The sequence below is a fragment of the Cibotium barometz genome, chromosome 3 (genome assembly GCF_041138505.1).
Source record: "Cibotium barometz isolate CiBa-2024 chromosome 3, ASM4113850v1, whole genome shotgun sequence".
Taxonomy (NCBI): domain Eukaryota; kingdom Viridiplantae; phylum Streptophyta; class Polypodiopsida; order Cyatheales; family Cibotiaceae; genus Cibotium; species Cibotium barometz.
Genome location: NC_141048.1, coordinates 57,899,546 through 57,916,109, shown reverse-complemented (window position 1 = coordinate 57,916,109; position 16,564 = coordinate 57,899,546). Strand labels below are relative to the sequence as shown.

General features: G+C 38.1%; 2 pseudogenes; both read right to left on the bottom strand.

The window, feature by feature from the left end:
• Window positions 1-1,144: 1,144 nt before the first annotated feature.
• LOC147640307 (uncharacterized) lies at window positions 1,145-2,166 on the bottom strand (annotated as a pseudogene).
• A 478-nt stretch (window positions 2,167-2,644) lies between these two features.
• LOC147640306 (uncharacterized) lies at window positions 2,645-3,425 on the bottom strand (annotated as a pseudogene).
• Window positions 3,426-16,564: the final 13,139 nt, after the last annotated feature.

The following is a 16,564-nucleotide window of genomic DNA, read 5'->3' as shown; positions in this document are numbered from 1 at the left end:
TGATCTCTAGAGGCATGTTTCCTATTTCTAGCAATAGCACCGAGTAAGGTGTGGTTTTCTTAACGCCCAAGTGTCTACATAGGAACTTCTTTTGTATTTTCTCAATCTCATTCCATGTATGAGCTGAAATGCTTGCGCCCCACACTTCTACTCCATATAGAATGGCCTGCACTACACATGTCTCAACACATGTCTCAAAGATTATGTTCTTTATCTCCCATCTTCTGATGTCTTTTTGCATGCACATGTTCTCAAATTGATAGTACTTGGCATGGCCGGCATCAATCCTATTTCTTACGCATTGTCCCCAGGCATAATTGGATGGAATATCAATTCCCAAGTACCTGAAGCTGTCCACTTTCTCAATTGGTTGCCCTTGATATGTGAGTGATGGCTGAATTTCTTGTGGATGAGTTCTTATGAGCATAAACTTCGTCTTGTTTACATTGACGGAGAGACCCGTAGTGTCACAAAAGGTGTGTATAGCATTCATCAATTTCTGTAAAGATGCCATGTCATGTGCAAAAAGTACAACATCATCTGTGTAGATTAGCAGCAAGAGGGTGAGCATTCCAATGGCTGGTCCATCTATTTCTTCCACTAGGGCTTGAGGGATGGTCTTCTAGTTGGTCAATGCATAGTCCGAAGAGAGTGGGGGATAGGGGGCACCCTTGTTTGACTCCCATATTGCTTGAGAATTCTTTAGATAAGCTGGCCCGTGTCTTTAACTGGCATCTAACTTGTTGATAGAGTTGTGCTACTACCACTCCAAGATGTATCGGGACCCCTATATATTCCATTCTCTGCCATAGCCCACTTCTTCGGATCGTGTCAAATGCTTTTGTAAAATCCACAAAGCAACAATGCAAAGTTTTCCCTTTTAGCCGGCTTTCTTCCATGAGAACCCTAAGCGATATGAGATGATCAATGGTACTATGTTTAGGTCTAAAACCTGCTTGTCCTTTAGCTCGTTTGCCATTTGCCTCGGCCCATACACTTATAGCTTGTTCTAGGATGCTCCCTAGAAGCTTAGACATGCAAGATCCCACCATGATGGTTCGGTAATTAGTGGGCTGATTTGCATCCCCTTTCTTGAAAAGTGCTTTGATCCAATTCTTTTGCCAATCAATGGGCAGCCCTTGTGTTATGGATTTATTGAGGAGTCCGTGTATCCCCATTGCCATGCAATACTGCCTGACCATTTGAGCATTTCTGAGTTGAACTGAAGCATGTCTGGTGCTTTGCCATTGGCTAGTTTTTTTATGCTCTTTGTTACCATCGGAAAGTCAAAGCATTCTTCTGATTGTTTTGTCTCTTGCATATTAGGCATCCCTTCTGCATCTTTGTGTACATATAACTTTTCTACATATGCATACATATCTTCCGGGCTTATGTCCCCGGTAATGTCTTGTCTTTTGCCTTTCATCCTCATCCATTCCTTTTTGGGGTTTTTCTTGAAGTTTATTAGGGCTTGTGTCTCGGTGTGTAGTTCATGTTCTCTTCTTTTTCTCCTCTTGAGAGTTGTGTATGTTTTTGCCAAAGCTGTCCATTCTATGGCTGTTTTGGGGGTGACCTCAAATGTCTTTTAGCAATCTTGCATTCTTCATCAAACCATGAGTTGTGTGGCAACCCTTTCACCTTTGTTTCTTGTCTATGAGTTTTCCCCATTGTTTCCTCTACTGCTTCACTCATTGCTTGCTTGAATTTGCTCCATGCTTGATCTACATTTATTGGCATGCATTCTCTTGCTAGTTTATCATCAAGGGAAGCGGCATAGGTTTTCTTTTTTTCAATTTGCATTTTGTATGCCCATGCTCGAATTTGAGCCTGTTTTCCTCTCCTATGAATGGGTACCCGTAACCATACATGAATGGGTGTATGATCCGAGTTTGGTGATCTATCCCCAATTTCAAAGTTATGCACCATGTGGGATGCCTCATATTGGATCAATACATAATCAATAGCACTCATTCCCTTGTTGGCGGTGTAGCATGTGCATTCCCCTGAGTTGGCAAATTTGTTCACTCCATTTATAGCTATTAATTGCATAGCTGTCATCATGCTTAGTAATGCTGTTCCTTGTGGGTTTGTCACTTGGTCTTTTGAGCATCGCTTCCACATGTGGTCAAGTACATCCATTTTATGCTCTAGACCCGGAGGTGTCATGCGATTTATGACTTGCATTTGCGCATGTGCTATGCGGGCATTCATGTCCCCAGTAAGCATCACTACCCCTTCTTGCGTGTAAGTGTTAATATTTGCATACAAATCTTCAAAGGGGTTGTTCTTCTCTATGTTGAAAGCATTATAGAACGGTGATTCCCTATGGGGAATGTAGCACCCTGCTATGAACACTGGTTTTCCTCCTGTGTCAATCTTGACCCATATGTATCGCTTATGAGCATCTTTTTTGCATATTGTAATCACTTTTTGAAGCTCTTCTTTGTACATCACTGCCACCCCTCCTTGTCCTCTCATCTTTGTACTCGGCACCACAAAGAGTGTGTGACATACCCATCAACATGTGGTATCCTGCTTGTATCGTGTTCCCATGTTTCCAATAGGAAAAGTACATCGACTTGTGGTAAGACTTCTGTGAGCCCCTCCCCTTTGTGCCAGGGGAAGCCGCGGCAATTCCAGCTTATTACATGTAGTTCTGTGGTCCCATGGGCCTCCTCTTGTCATTTTTCCTGTTCTCCCCCTTCCGTGGGGTGGGTGTTTTCTTATTGGTGCGTGCTTCATAGGCTTCCCTTCTTGCCTTCTGTTGGTTCGGCGTTCTATCTTCACTTATGTATAATGGGCTGTCTTTTAGATATATGCGAGCATTTTCAAGGATAATGGCCCTCTTTCGTGCATCTAGGAGTGTGCATACAATTCCCCGATTGGTTTCGGGCTTCTTCTTCCCTACTCTGTGCGCGCCGTATACCACAACATCATGCATACCAAATTTAGTGGAAATGATATCCGTGATGTCCGTGTTCAATGTAAGCACTTGTTCTGTGTCCGTTTCTGGAATGCCTCGCACTACTATGTTCATCTTCCTTTTCTCTAGTTCGTTGTATTCTTTTTCATCCTCAATGACATACATTTCATCATTTGTGGTAGTGGTTGGCCGAGTTTGTGTGCCCATTCTTTACTATGCTTGCCCAAGATCCCACATTTCCTGGTACATTTTGTTGGGTTCTCTCACTGATATGTGTAAGTTTTTCATCATGTGAGGCCAATGTATCCTGCGTCGTGTTGGTTTGTTTATTGAAGGCTTCTTGTAGTTCGTGCAACTTCTTCTCTTGGTTAAGGACCCGCATATCTTGCATTTGTATCTTATGCTCAAGCTCTTGGTTTTTAAGTGCAAGGTTTTTTATTTCTTCACTTTGGTTCATCATGATAGTTTGCATTGAGGTGATGAACCCCCATATGTCTTGCATGGAGCCCATCACTACATGTCCCTCGGTCGTTTCATCTACATGGCGTTCTTGTGCTTTGTTTGCTCCTATACTTGTCTCTGTACCTGTTCCTATACCTGTACCTGTACCTGTCCCTGTACCTCTCCTTTTTTAGGAGGCAAAGAAGCCACTACTAGTAGAGAAAGGAAAGAAGGCTAAGATGGCGCAACTCCTTTAGGATAAAAGGGACCCAATTTTTTTTGGGTCGGCTCTCTACCCAGAGAAAAGGGCAGTCCTTCTTGGGGGGCAGGTCGAAGAGCATACCTGCGGCACCTCTTCACTCAAGTACAGGAAGTCTTCTGCGCAGCAGCAACAACAACAAGGGGGCCATCTGGGGTAGCAAGGGAACACCTACAGTTCCAGACCAGTTGTCTAGTGTACACACAAGTCGAAGGCAATAATATACAAGAAGAAGGTGACCTAATTGAAGAAGCACAGCCCTTTTAGAAGTACAAGCCTTATGGGCTGAGATGTACACGCTTTATGGAGGGTTTAGACCAACACATCGACTAGGACACTAGTCAGAGGAATTGTTAAGTATGTGCACAAGAATCGATCTTGGGGACTCAAGATGCAAGCAGAAGAACAATTCCAGAAACTGAATCTGGCATGGGAGTTCTCTTGGAGCAAGCCTCAGCTGAAAGTATGCTCATGCACACACACACCAGCCGCATGAGGGCCTTAGGGCATCCGGCGTCCCCCGCAAGGAGTGAGGGCTTCCCTTATATAGGCTGCTGGCTGGTCCTTAAATTAGTAGACAAGAGGGTTGCAATTTTGGGAAAAGAACAGCTTTCTTGGTCAAAAAGCAGACCCTTCTAGCCAAAATCAAAAAAAGGCAAAGACTAATCAGAGCTGAAGAGGGTGCGTGGCTGATCTGGGTATAAAAGTGTCACCAACCTGTATTAAATCTACTTAATACATATACTAATGACAATTACCAGAAGCATAAAGGCTGGACACCACAAGCTCCTTAGGAGAGGTAGTCCTGAAGGTACTGTAAACTCTGTATGAGTACAAGTGCAGTATGATGGTATGATTAGTAGTAGTCAGTTTAAGCAAGGGAAACACCTGATGAAAGGTTTCTCTTGATTGAGATGAGCATGGGAGAGAGGGTATAAAACCCTAATCTGTCAGCTGACTATGCAGGCGTGATAAATCAGATGGGTTGGACAAAAAGAAGCTAAGTCGCTTGGATGCAGGTTCACACTTAAGTGACCTTTGGCCAGAAAGAGCCAGGCTCTACCAAAAAAAGTGCATAATAAAGTACAGCTGACCCTATCGTGGGTGCCAGGTTTATGCTAGAAAGAGCTCACTTTTACCAAAAGAGGCAGAAAATTAGCTTTTTCAGATCTGCGATTTCTTTTATCTGCTAAACCCGGACCAGCCATGTTGACTTTAGCTAGGCTGCGCAAGCTAGAAGAAGAGCTTCACCTTTTTGCCACCCAGCAGTAAAGTTGCGCATACCAAAGAGCTGCTCTCTTTATCCAGTAAAGTGCCTTTGTCTAAAGGCGATTCTCAGCTTGGCTGGCCTCCTTCCTTTTGCGTTGAGCAAAAGGAGCCTTTCCCCTCACTTTTAGTGCTGCGATTCACTTTTGGCATATGCCTTTCTGCTGATATAAATGACCTTAGCCAGTTCCTTTGTAGGCTAGATCTAGCTCTAACACGCACCCCCAGCCCTTATGCTTTCTCTCTCTCTCTCTCTCTCTCTCTCTCTCTCTCTCTCATATGCCTTAGGGACATGGGCTGCCCTAGTTTAGGTTTCCATACTTAGGAAATTGTAGAAGAGTTAATCCACAGCAATCCACAGTTGGCTGGTATTGAACTTATCTATCCTTCACTAGCTACTTGTAGCCATACCATCTCGTTGTACTTGTGCTCATATCAGAGCCTTAAAATATCTTTAGCTACCTCTCACTAAATAGCTTAGGAGCTTCTGTTGTCCATCCATGGTTCTTCTGGTAATTGTCCTTAATGTATGTATTAAATTTGATTAATACAGGTTGGTGACATCTTTTATACACGATGAAGGGCCAGCACACATGGAACTGAGAGAGAGCATGTACACATGGTGCATCTTGCACAATTGGAACCTAGAGCAGCTATAGTGCTGGAGCGTGAGGAAGAAGATCATGTACTTCTTGGACATGGTAAACATGAAGTCTATGTACATCATGTACATGATGAGCATCAGGCTCAACCATGGCAGCTGAGGCATGGGAAAAGGCTGTACGGGCAGTAGAACAACAGAGTTGGCTAACATGGCATAGCCGCTTTTATACGTGGCAGTCTATGCTGACTTGGCAAGATTGCTTTTACAGCTAAGTCCAGCTTTTGGGGGAGAATTAAGTTAAAATTAGCTGATCTAAAGAGCTGCATTTTTTTTAGAATACATGCTTGTTATTTTTAGAGCATATTGTAAATAAAAGCGAGAGTAGCAGGGGAACATAAAAGGGGCAGTCCATGCATCACTTGAGCATAATCTGGGGGCAGAGTAGCTTTTGGCAGGCCTCTGTGCACCTTGGTTTCACGACTTTTCCTCCGAGAAAAAAATTGATGTGTACTTGCGAGCTTTTTCGTCCACTCGCATCAGATCTAACGTAGTCAAAAGCCTTAACTAACTGAACTGATCTGACCAAACTCGTAAGTATCATAGTCAGAACAAGGAAAAGACTTGCACTTGGATCATAGAGACCAACGCTTTTTTCCTCATTGAGAGGCACAGCCGTTGATTCTTTTCCATAAAACAAATTTTATCAGGGATTTACTTCATCTATGGTACCATAACAGAATTGAGTCTATGGTACCATAACAGAATTGAGTCTCATTTTAGGGATCCATCGGTCCTGCCTCAGTCTCGTGGGCCAACCACTATAGTGATGGGATCCATTTAAGAATTTGGTTAGGTTTTGTCCCGGGTACCAAGGAAAAGAGTTCCCAGGCCCCCTAGCCGGATATTCACGCAAACTTAAAACTAGTCACACCACTTTCACACCCAATATGAAATTGCTTTTTTCACAGATTCAACTGTCTTTAAAACAAACATTTAATGAAACTATAGTATCACTGATCAAAATCCTCCAAAATATCCGGTTGAATCCTAATTTCTAATTTTTCCTTCATCGATGTACCTATGACATCATTGGCAACCAGAACGCTCACCACCTGTCCACTTAGGGGCCTTTTTTGATAGTTCCTAGCTCATAGTACCCGGTAATATATTCACTTATAAAAATCAAAATGGAATCTCCACGACCTCATTCACAAGACGGTCAAAATGCTTTTCTAGCATTTTTGACATAAAACAGTCATTTAAAAATAAGTCATAAATACAGTTTCTATAACAAACTCTCGTCTTTCCACATTGTTCCACATCAATCCTCATTTATTTCATATGTATTCCTATTCTCATCACATCATTTTTCATCTCATCACATCTTTTCTCATTTATCTGCATCAGATCTTGTCCACTCGCATCTACCCATATCCACATCTCATCCGCATCAGATCTCGTCCACTCGCATCTACCCATATCCACATCTCATCCGCATCAGATCTCGTCCACTCGCATCTATCCATATCCACATCTCATCCGCATCATCAGATCTCGTCCACTCGCATCTACCCATATCCACATCTCATCCGCATCAGATCTCGTCCACTCGCATCTACCCATATCCACATCTCATCACATCATATTTATTCACATCACATATCACATCTATCCCAACTTACATCACATGTCATTCACTCATCCCGATTCACATAACATCACATCTCATTCATTCACATCCCGATTCACATCACATCACATCTATTCACGTCCATCACATTCATTTACATTATATCCATCACATCACATTCATTCATATCCATCACATTCATTCATTCATATCCACCACATTCATTCTCATAACCATCCCATCACATACATTCTATCCACATTATATCACATCACTTCTATCCATATCATATCTCATTCATACACAGCTCATCTCATTCATCCACATCCATCCAATTGTTCATATGTACGACTACTCACATCTATCCATACATTTATATCTATCACTTCACATCCCCATATATTCATGTCACATCACATCACATTCTTTCACATACACATCCACATCCATTCTTTCACATACTCATCCACATCCATTCTTCATATACACATCCACATCCATTCCTCACATACACATTCACTTCCATTCTTCACATACACATCCATATCCATTCTTCACATACATATCCACATCCATTCTTCACATACACTTTCACATCCATTCTTCACATACATATTCACATCCATTCATTCATTCACATCGCATCTCATCACATCTCATTTCTATATAAGTTTTTAGTGTGACTTTTTTTTTTGAATACAAGGAGTATTTCTTGAATCAGTATCCCCAAAACTTCTTGATCGGAATTCTGAATTTCATACCACAATTCCTCGAATTCTATAACCTTGATCCACATATCAATTGGAAGGGTCTCAACTTAGTTTCAGATTTGGCGGGAGTTTTGAGTGTATTTTTCTAAACTGGTCACACCTTCTTTCCTCTCAAAACTGACGAAAGAGTTTGGTCTTGGTCATAGTCTGATTCAAGGTTCGAGTCGGATAAGATTTTTCTTGATTTATCTTTCTCGAAAAGGTTTGATAATTCAGTTTCCATTTTACTGAATTTCTTTCTTTGAATATTCACTTAACTGATTTCTAAATTAGTTACGAATTCCAATGAGGAATAGATTAATCTTTTATCTTAATATTTTGATCTCGATAGATTTCTTGAATTCTCTTTTTATAATCCGTGTGAATATAAAACAACACAAATTTCTCTCTTAGAGTATTTAATTATTCATTTATCAAATACTCATAGAATTTAAGAGAATTCTAATTTTGATATAAAAATTCTTTATGCATCTATTTATGCATAAAAATCAACTTTTGTGGGAATAACTCTTAAAAAAAACCTTTTAGGCATCTATTTATGCATAAAATCAAATTTAATAGGAATAACACTTTTAAAATAAAAAGAATTTCTTTATGCATCTATTTATGCATAAAAATCAAATTTTATAAAAATAACGCTTTTATAATAAAAAAATCCTTTATGCATCTTTCTATGCATAAAAATCAAATTTAACGAGAATAACACTTTTGTAATAAAAAAAAATCCTTTATACATCTTTCTATGCATAAAAATCTAATTTAATGAGAATAACACTGTTGTAATAAAAAAATTTCCTTTATGCATCTTTCTATGCATAAAAATCAAATTTAATGAGAATAACACTTTTGTAATTAAAAAAATCCTTTATGCATCTTTCTATGCCTAAAAATCAAATTTGATGAGAATAACACTTTTGTTAAAAAAAAATCCTTTATGCATCTTTCTATGCATAAAAATCAAATTTAATGAGTAACACTTTTGTAATAAAAAAATTCCTTTATGCATCTTTCTATGGATAAAAATCAAATTTAATGAGAATAACACTTTTGTAATAAAACAAATTCCTTTATGCATCTTTCTATGCACATAAAAATCAAATTTATTGAGAATAACATATTTGTAATAAAAAAATTCCTTTATAAATCTTTCTATGCATAAAAATCAAATTTAATGAGAATAACACTTTTGTAATTAAAAAAATCCTTTATGCATCTTTGTATGCATAAAAATCAATTTTAATAATTAATATCAGTGATATCCATACATATTCATAGGTGAATATGTACATGGAGTAATTAGAATATTTCTTTTAGATTAAAAAATGGTGGGAATTACTCTTTGGAATAACATAAAAACAAACTTTCTTTTCCTCAAAATTTTGGAAAATTTTGCCATAACCTCCTTTGTATGGCTAACCATTTCTCATTTTTATCATTCTTTATTTAACTTAAATTAACCCAAATTAGATTTATAGAACTCTAATCTACACAATTTTCTAAATTCAAGAGAGTAAACAATAAGAAGAGCTTAATTAATCCTTTAGTTAATCTTTCTAGGATTGAGAAAGGTTGGAATGTAAAGAGGAGAAGGGGGTGGCCTTTTTATCAAAAGCATAACATTTGAATTTAATTCAACATCTGCAAAACATAAAAATTAAGAAAACCATAGATTCTTCATTAAACAAGTAAGAAAATTAGCTTACATGGAGCTTGTAAGCTCTCCTTTGGCTTGAGGGATTGAGGGTTCTACTCTTGTTTGAAGCAAGAGTGGCCACCAATTCACTTTGGAGAGGATTAGGCCAAAAACAATTGAATTATTAAAAAATTCAATGTAGATGGCACATGACAGAAGCAGAGTAAGAGTGCATAAACACCATTAAGCTTTTACAAAGGGGGAGGCTTCTATTTATAAGAAAAAGTGAGGCTCTAACCAAGCAAACTGATTCTAGAATTTTCCAGATCAGTTTGGTCAATTTTTACCATTTTTGGGTCAGTTCAGCTTACTTTTTGGATCTAGTTTTGAAATAGGAGAAAGGAGAGATGAAAATATCTCATTTTATTGATTAAAAATTTTGGGAGTAATGATGAGAAAAAGGTACCTACTTCATGAGGGGAGATCCCCACACTAAGGTGTCAAAATTCAGTTTTTTAATTCTTTTCTTTGGTCCTTAGTCCACTCTTCATCTTATGTGAGCATTTACTCATTTTACGGGGGGTTTTATCTTTTATTCTTCAATTTATCTCCTCCCTACATTTGGATTAATCTCATTGGTCCATACGAACCTTAATTAGACCATAATCTAAAAATTTCTAAAAATTTGGATCCTTAGGCTAAGGTCCTTTATACCTATTTTTAATTAATTCCAATTGCACATTGGAAAGTTCTTTTTGAATGTAACATCCCTGTCCCCAACGTGCAACAAATTCAAGGGTGCTAGCAGCGGAAGTAGCACTTCTTGCGCGGGGCAAGGTCCCACACTCGGGGCCTTGCCCACGAATATCCGGACAAGAGACTAATTCATTGGTTTTTCCAAAACCGAACCCGAAAAAACTTCCTTTGCCCGGAAAGCACGGGCGATTCCGCCAGGATAACTCTTCTCTAACGTAGTCAAAAGCCTTAACTAACTGAACCGATCTGACCGAACTCGTAAGTTCCTTAGTTAGATCAGGGAAAAGATTGTACTTGGATCATAGAGACCAACGCTTTTTTCCTCATTGAGAGGCACAGCCGTTGATTCTTTTCCATAGAATAAATTTTGACCCGGATTTACTTTATCTAACGTACCATAACAGAATTTGAGTCTCAGTTTAGGGATCCATCACAGTGCAGCCTAACCCCATCCACTCCCATGGGTTAGCCAACCGCCCAACCACTGTAGTGATGGGATCCAATTAGGAATTTGGTTAGGTTTTGTCCTGGGTACCAGGGAAAAGAGTTCTGAGGCCCCCTAGCCAGATTTAACTCGAGTCACACCATTTACACACCCAATATAAAATTGCCTTTTTCCCAGATTCAACAGTATTTAAATCAGTCATTTAAAGAAATCATAGTGTTACTGATCACATAAACTTCCAAGTATCCGGTTGAATCTTAATTTCCAATCATTCCTTCATCGGATTATCTATGGCATCATTGGCAACAACCAGAACGCTCACCACCTGTTCACTCAGGGGCCTTTTCGATAGTTCCTAGATCATAGTACTTGGCAATATTCATTTATAAAAATCAAGATGGAATCCTCATTGAAGATCAGCAAGATCAACCAACAGATCCATATAAGAGAGCTATGGACTCATCAGTTGAGGACCAGCAAGGCCAATCAACCAGATCCATACTCGGTTTCAGAAAACAACTCTTACTCCTTATTCCAATATCTTCCCCGACGTACATGTGGATATCTTCGGCGACCCAGAGCCCGAGCACCGTATGGCCAGCACCCTCTAGGATCCTTCGCAGGTTACCTAGCGCTTTATTCATAGGCCGCTTCCTTGGTCCCTCATCCACTGTACCGGAATCTCACCATTTAAATCAAACCAAGGCTGGTCAAGACCTCGGCCAAACCTTGCTATGCGAGACGTCCTTCATTGACTCTCCGTTTAGCAGTTGTAACTTTATCAGGTAGGTCTCCACCATCATATTCAAAATAGTCAAAATGCTTCCCCAGCATTCTTGACATAAAACAGTCATTTACAACAGTTCACAAATACAGTTTCTATAATGAACTCTTGTCTTTTCACATTGTTCCACATTAATCTATATTACTTAACCCAATTCCAAATCATATGCGTATCCATTCTTAACCAGATACAACAATTTCCATCCCATCACATCAGATTCACTCACTTCACATAACATCCATTCTTATCTTTCTTAAATTACATTACATTACATCTCATCACATCCATTTCTCATTACATCTCATTCATTCACATCTTATATTATTCATTCACATTCTGATTCACATGACATCTCATCTCATCCATTCGCTCATATCGACGTCATATCCATTCACATACATATTCACATTCATTAATCCACATACACATCCACATTCGTACATCCACATCGATATCCACATCCACATCCACATCCACATCTTCATCCATACATCCACATTCATATCCATATCCATACAACCACATCCGACATCTATATCATACATTCACATCCGTGTTCACATTCATACATCCACATCCATACATCCATACCCATATCCATATTCACATTCACATTCATACATCCACATACACATTCACATCCATACATCCATATCCACATTCCACATTCATACATCCATTTCCACATCCACATCATACATCCACATCCACATCCACATTCACATTCACATTCATACATCCACATCCACATCCATACATCCATTTCCACATTAATCTACATCATTCACACATAAAAGCACATCATCCATTCATCCATCTACATCAATCCACATCATTCACACATCAAACCACATCATCCATACATCCATCCACATTAATCTACATCATTCACACATCAAACCACATCATCCATTCACATCGGATTCACATGCCGTCATTCATTCACATCCCTTATCATTCATTCATATCACGATTCACATGCCATCACATTCCTTCACATCCTATACCATTCATTCACATCCTAATTCAAAGGACATCACATTCATTCATCCATTTACATTTATATGATTTATATCACTTACATCCATCCATTTACATCTATCTGATTCCTATCACATCTCATCATATCTATTTATAGAATGTAAGAGAATTTTGATTTTTTTGATATAAAGATTCTTTACGCATCTAATTAGGCATAAAGACACCTTTAGTAGGAATAACACTTTTATAAAAATCTTTTTATGCATCTATTTATGCATAAATTCAATTTTAAGAAAAATAACACTTTCGAAATAAAAATAAACCTTTTATGTATTTTACTATGATAAAATGAACAGAAAAAGAGAGAATTTCTAACTTAAAAAGGAATTTGAGAGCTTTCCTTTGGCTTGATGGTTTGAGAGGTCTACTCTTGTTTGAAACAAGAGTGGCCACCAATCTTTAGAGGGAAGGTAAAAAAACTAATGAATTATGAGTAAATTCACAGTTTTTGGCTCTTGGGAGAAGCAGGGTAACAGTGCAAAAAACACTATTAAGCTTCAACAAAGGAGGAGGCTTCTATTTATAGGAAAAAGTGAGTCTCTAACCAAGCAAACTGATTCTAGAATTTTCTAGATCAGTTTTAGGTCAGTTTAGCTCACTTTTTGGATCTAGTTGAAACAAGAGAGAGGAGAGATAAAAATATACTAATTTATGAATTTCAGTTCAAATAACAATTTGTATGAATTGCATTACACAATTTTGATGTTATACTGCTACTTCATAAATTTTTGACATTTTTGGCTTTTTGATTGATCCTCATTAGTCAAATTGCTCTGATACCAGCTGTAAGATCCCTGTCCCCACCGTATAACAAATTCAGGGGTACTAGCAACAGAAGTAGCACTTCTTGCGTGGGGCAGGGTCCTACACTCGGGGCCTCGCCCACCACGGATATCTAGACAAGAGACTAATCCATCGGTTTTTCCAAAACCAAACCCGGAAAACTTCCTTTGCCTGGAAAGCACGCACGAGCGATTCCGCCAGGATAACTTTTCTGTAACGTAGTCAAAAGCCTTAACTAACTGAACCAATCTGACTAAACCCATAAGTTCCTTAGTCAGATCACGGAAAAGATTGTACTTGGATCATAGAGACCAACGCTTTTTTCCTCATTGAGAGGCACAACCGTTGATTCTTTTCCATAGAACAATTTTTGACCGGGATTTACTTTATCTAACGTACCATAACAGAATTTGAGTCTCAGTTTAGGGATCCATCAGTGCAGCCTAACCCCATCCAGTCCCATGGGTTAGCCAATCGCCCAACCACTATAGTGATGGGATCCAATTAGGAATTTGGTTAGTTTTTTTCCCGGGTACCAGGGAAAAGAGTTTCGAGGCTCCCTAGCCGGATTTTCAAGCAAATTTAACTCCAGTCACACCACTTACACACCCAATATAAAATTACCTTTTTCCCAGATTCAACAGTATTTAAATCAGTCATTTAAAGAAATCATAGTGTTACTGATCATAAACTTCCAAGTATCCGAATGAATCTTAATTTCCAATCATTCCTTCATCGGATTATCTATGGCATCATTGGCAACTAGAATGCTCACCACCTGTTCACTCAGGGGCCTTTTCGATAGTTCCTAGCTCATAGTACCCGGCAATATTCATTTATAAAAATCAAGATGGAATCCTCGTTGAAGATCAGCAAGATCAACCAACAGATCCATATAAGAGAGCTATGGACTCATCAGTTGAGGACCAGCAAGGCCAATCAACCAGATCCATACTCGGTTTTAGAAAACAACTCTTACTCCTTGTTCCAATATCTTCCCCGATGTACATGTGGGTATCTTCGGTGACCCAGAGCCCGCCGAGCACCGTATGGTCAGCACCCTCTAGGATCCTTCGCAGGTCACCTAGCGCTTCACTCATAGGCCGCTTCCTTGGTCCCTCATCCACTGTACCGAAAGCTCACCATTTAAATCAAACCGAGGCTGGTCAAGACCTCAGCCGACCTTGCTACGCGAGACGTCCTTCATTGACTCTCTGTCTCAGCAGTTGCAACTTTATCAGGTAGGTCTCCACGATCATATTCTCAAAACAGTCAAAATGCTTCCCTAGCATTCTTGACATAAAACAATCATTTACAAACAGTTCACAAATTCTTCACAAATACAGTTTTTATAATGAACTCTCGTCTTTCCACATTGTTCCACATCAATCTATATTACTTAACCCAATTCCAAATCATATGCGTATCCATTCTTAACCAAATACAACAATTTCCATCCCATCACATCAAATTCACTTACTTCACATAACATCCATTCTTATCTTTCTTAAATTACATTACATCTCATCACATCCATTTCTCATTACATCTCATTTATTCACATCTTATATTATACATTCACATTCTGATTCACATGACATCTCATCTCATCCATTCGCTCATATCGACATCATATCCATTCACATACATATTCACATTCATTAATCCACATACACATCCACATTTGTACATCCACATCGATACATCCACATTTGTACATCCACATCGATATCCACTTCCATACATCCACATCCACATCGATATCCACATCCATATCCACATCCACATTTGTACACATCCACATCGATATCCACATCCATACATCCACATCCGCATCCGCATCTATATATCCACATCCATATCCACATCCATACATCTATATCATACATTCATTAATACACATCCACATTTGTACATCCACATCGATATCCACATCCATACATCCACATCCACATCCGCATCTATATATCCACATTCATATCCACATCCACATCCACATCCATACATCTATATCATACATTCACATCCCCGTTCACATTCATACATCCACATCCATATATCCATATTCACATTCACATTCATACATCCACATCCACATTCACATCCATACATCCATATCCACATTCCACATTCATACATCCATTTTCACATCCACATCATACATCCATTTCCACATTAATCTACATCATTCACACATCAAACCACATCATCCATTCATCCATCTACATTAATCCACATCATTTACACATCAAACCACATCATCCATATATCCATCCACATTGATCTACATCATTCACACATCAAACCACATCATCCATTCACATCCGATTCACAAGCCGTCATTCATTCACATCCCTTATCATTCATTCGTATCATGATTCACATGCCATCACATTCCTTCACATCCTATACCATTCATTCACATCCTAATTCACAGGACATCACATTCATTCATCCATTTACATTTATCTGATTCATATCACTTGCATCCATCCATTTACATCTATTTGATTTCTATCACATCTCATCACATCTATTTATAGAATGTAAGAGAATTCTAATTTTTTTAATATAAAGATTCTTTACGCATCTAATTAGGCATAAAGACAACTTTAGTAGGAATAACACTTTAGTAAAAATCTTTTTATGCATGAATTCAATCTTAAGGAAAATCTTTTTATGCATCTATTTATGCATGAGTTTAATCTTAAGGAAAATAACACTTTCGAATTAAAAATAAACCTTTTATGCATTTTACTATGCATAAATTCCATTTTAATGAGAATAACACTTTCAAAATAAAAAAAAAACTTTTATGCATCCATCTATGCATATATTCAATTTCAATGAAAATAATACTTTCGAAATAAAAATAAATCTTTTATGCATCTTTCTATGCATAAAATCAAAATTGATCAAAATTGATGAAAATAACTCTTTTGAATTAAAAATAAAATTCTTTATGCATCTTTCTATGCATAAAATCAAAATTGATAAAAATATCTCTTTTGAATTAAAAATCAAATTCTTTATGCATCTTTCTATGCATCTTTCTATGCATAAAATCAAAATTGATGAAAATATCTCTTTTGAATTAAAAATAAAATTCTTTATGCATCTTTCTATGCATAAAATCAAAATTGATGAAAATATCTCTTATGAATTAAAAATAAAATTCTTTATGTATCTATTTATGCATAAAATCAAAATTGATGAAAATAACTCTTTT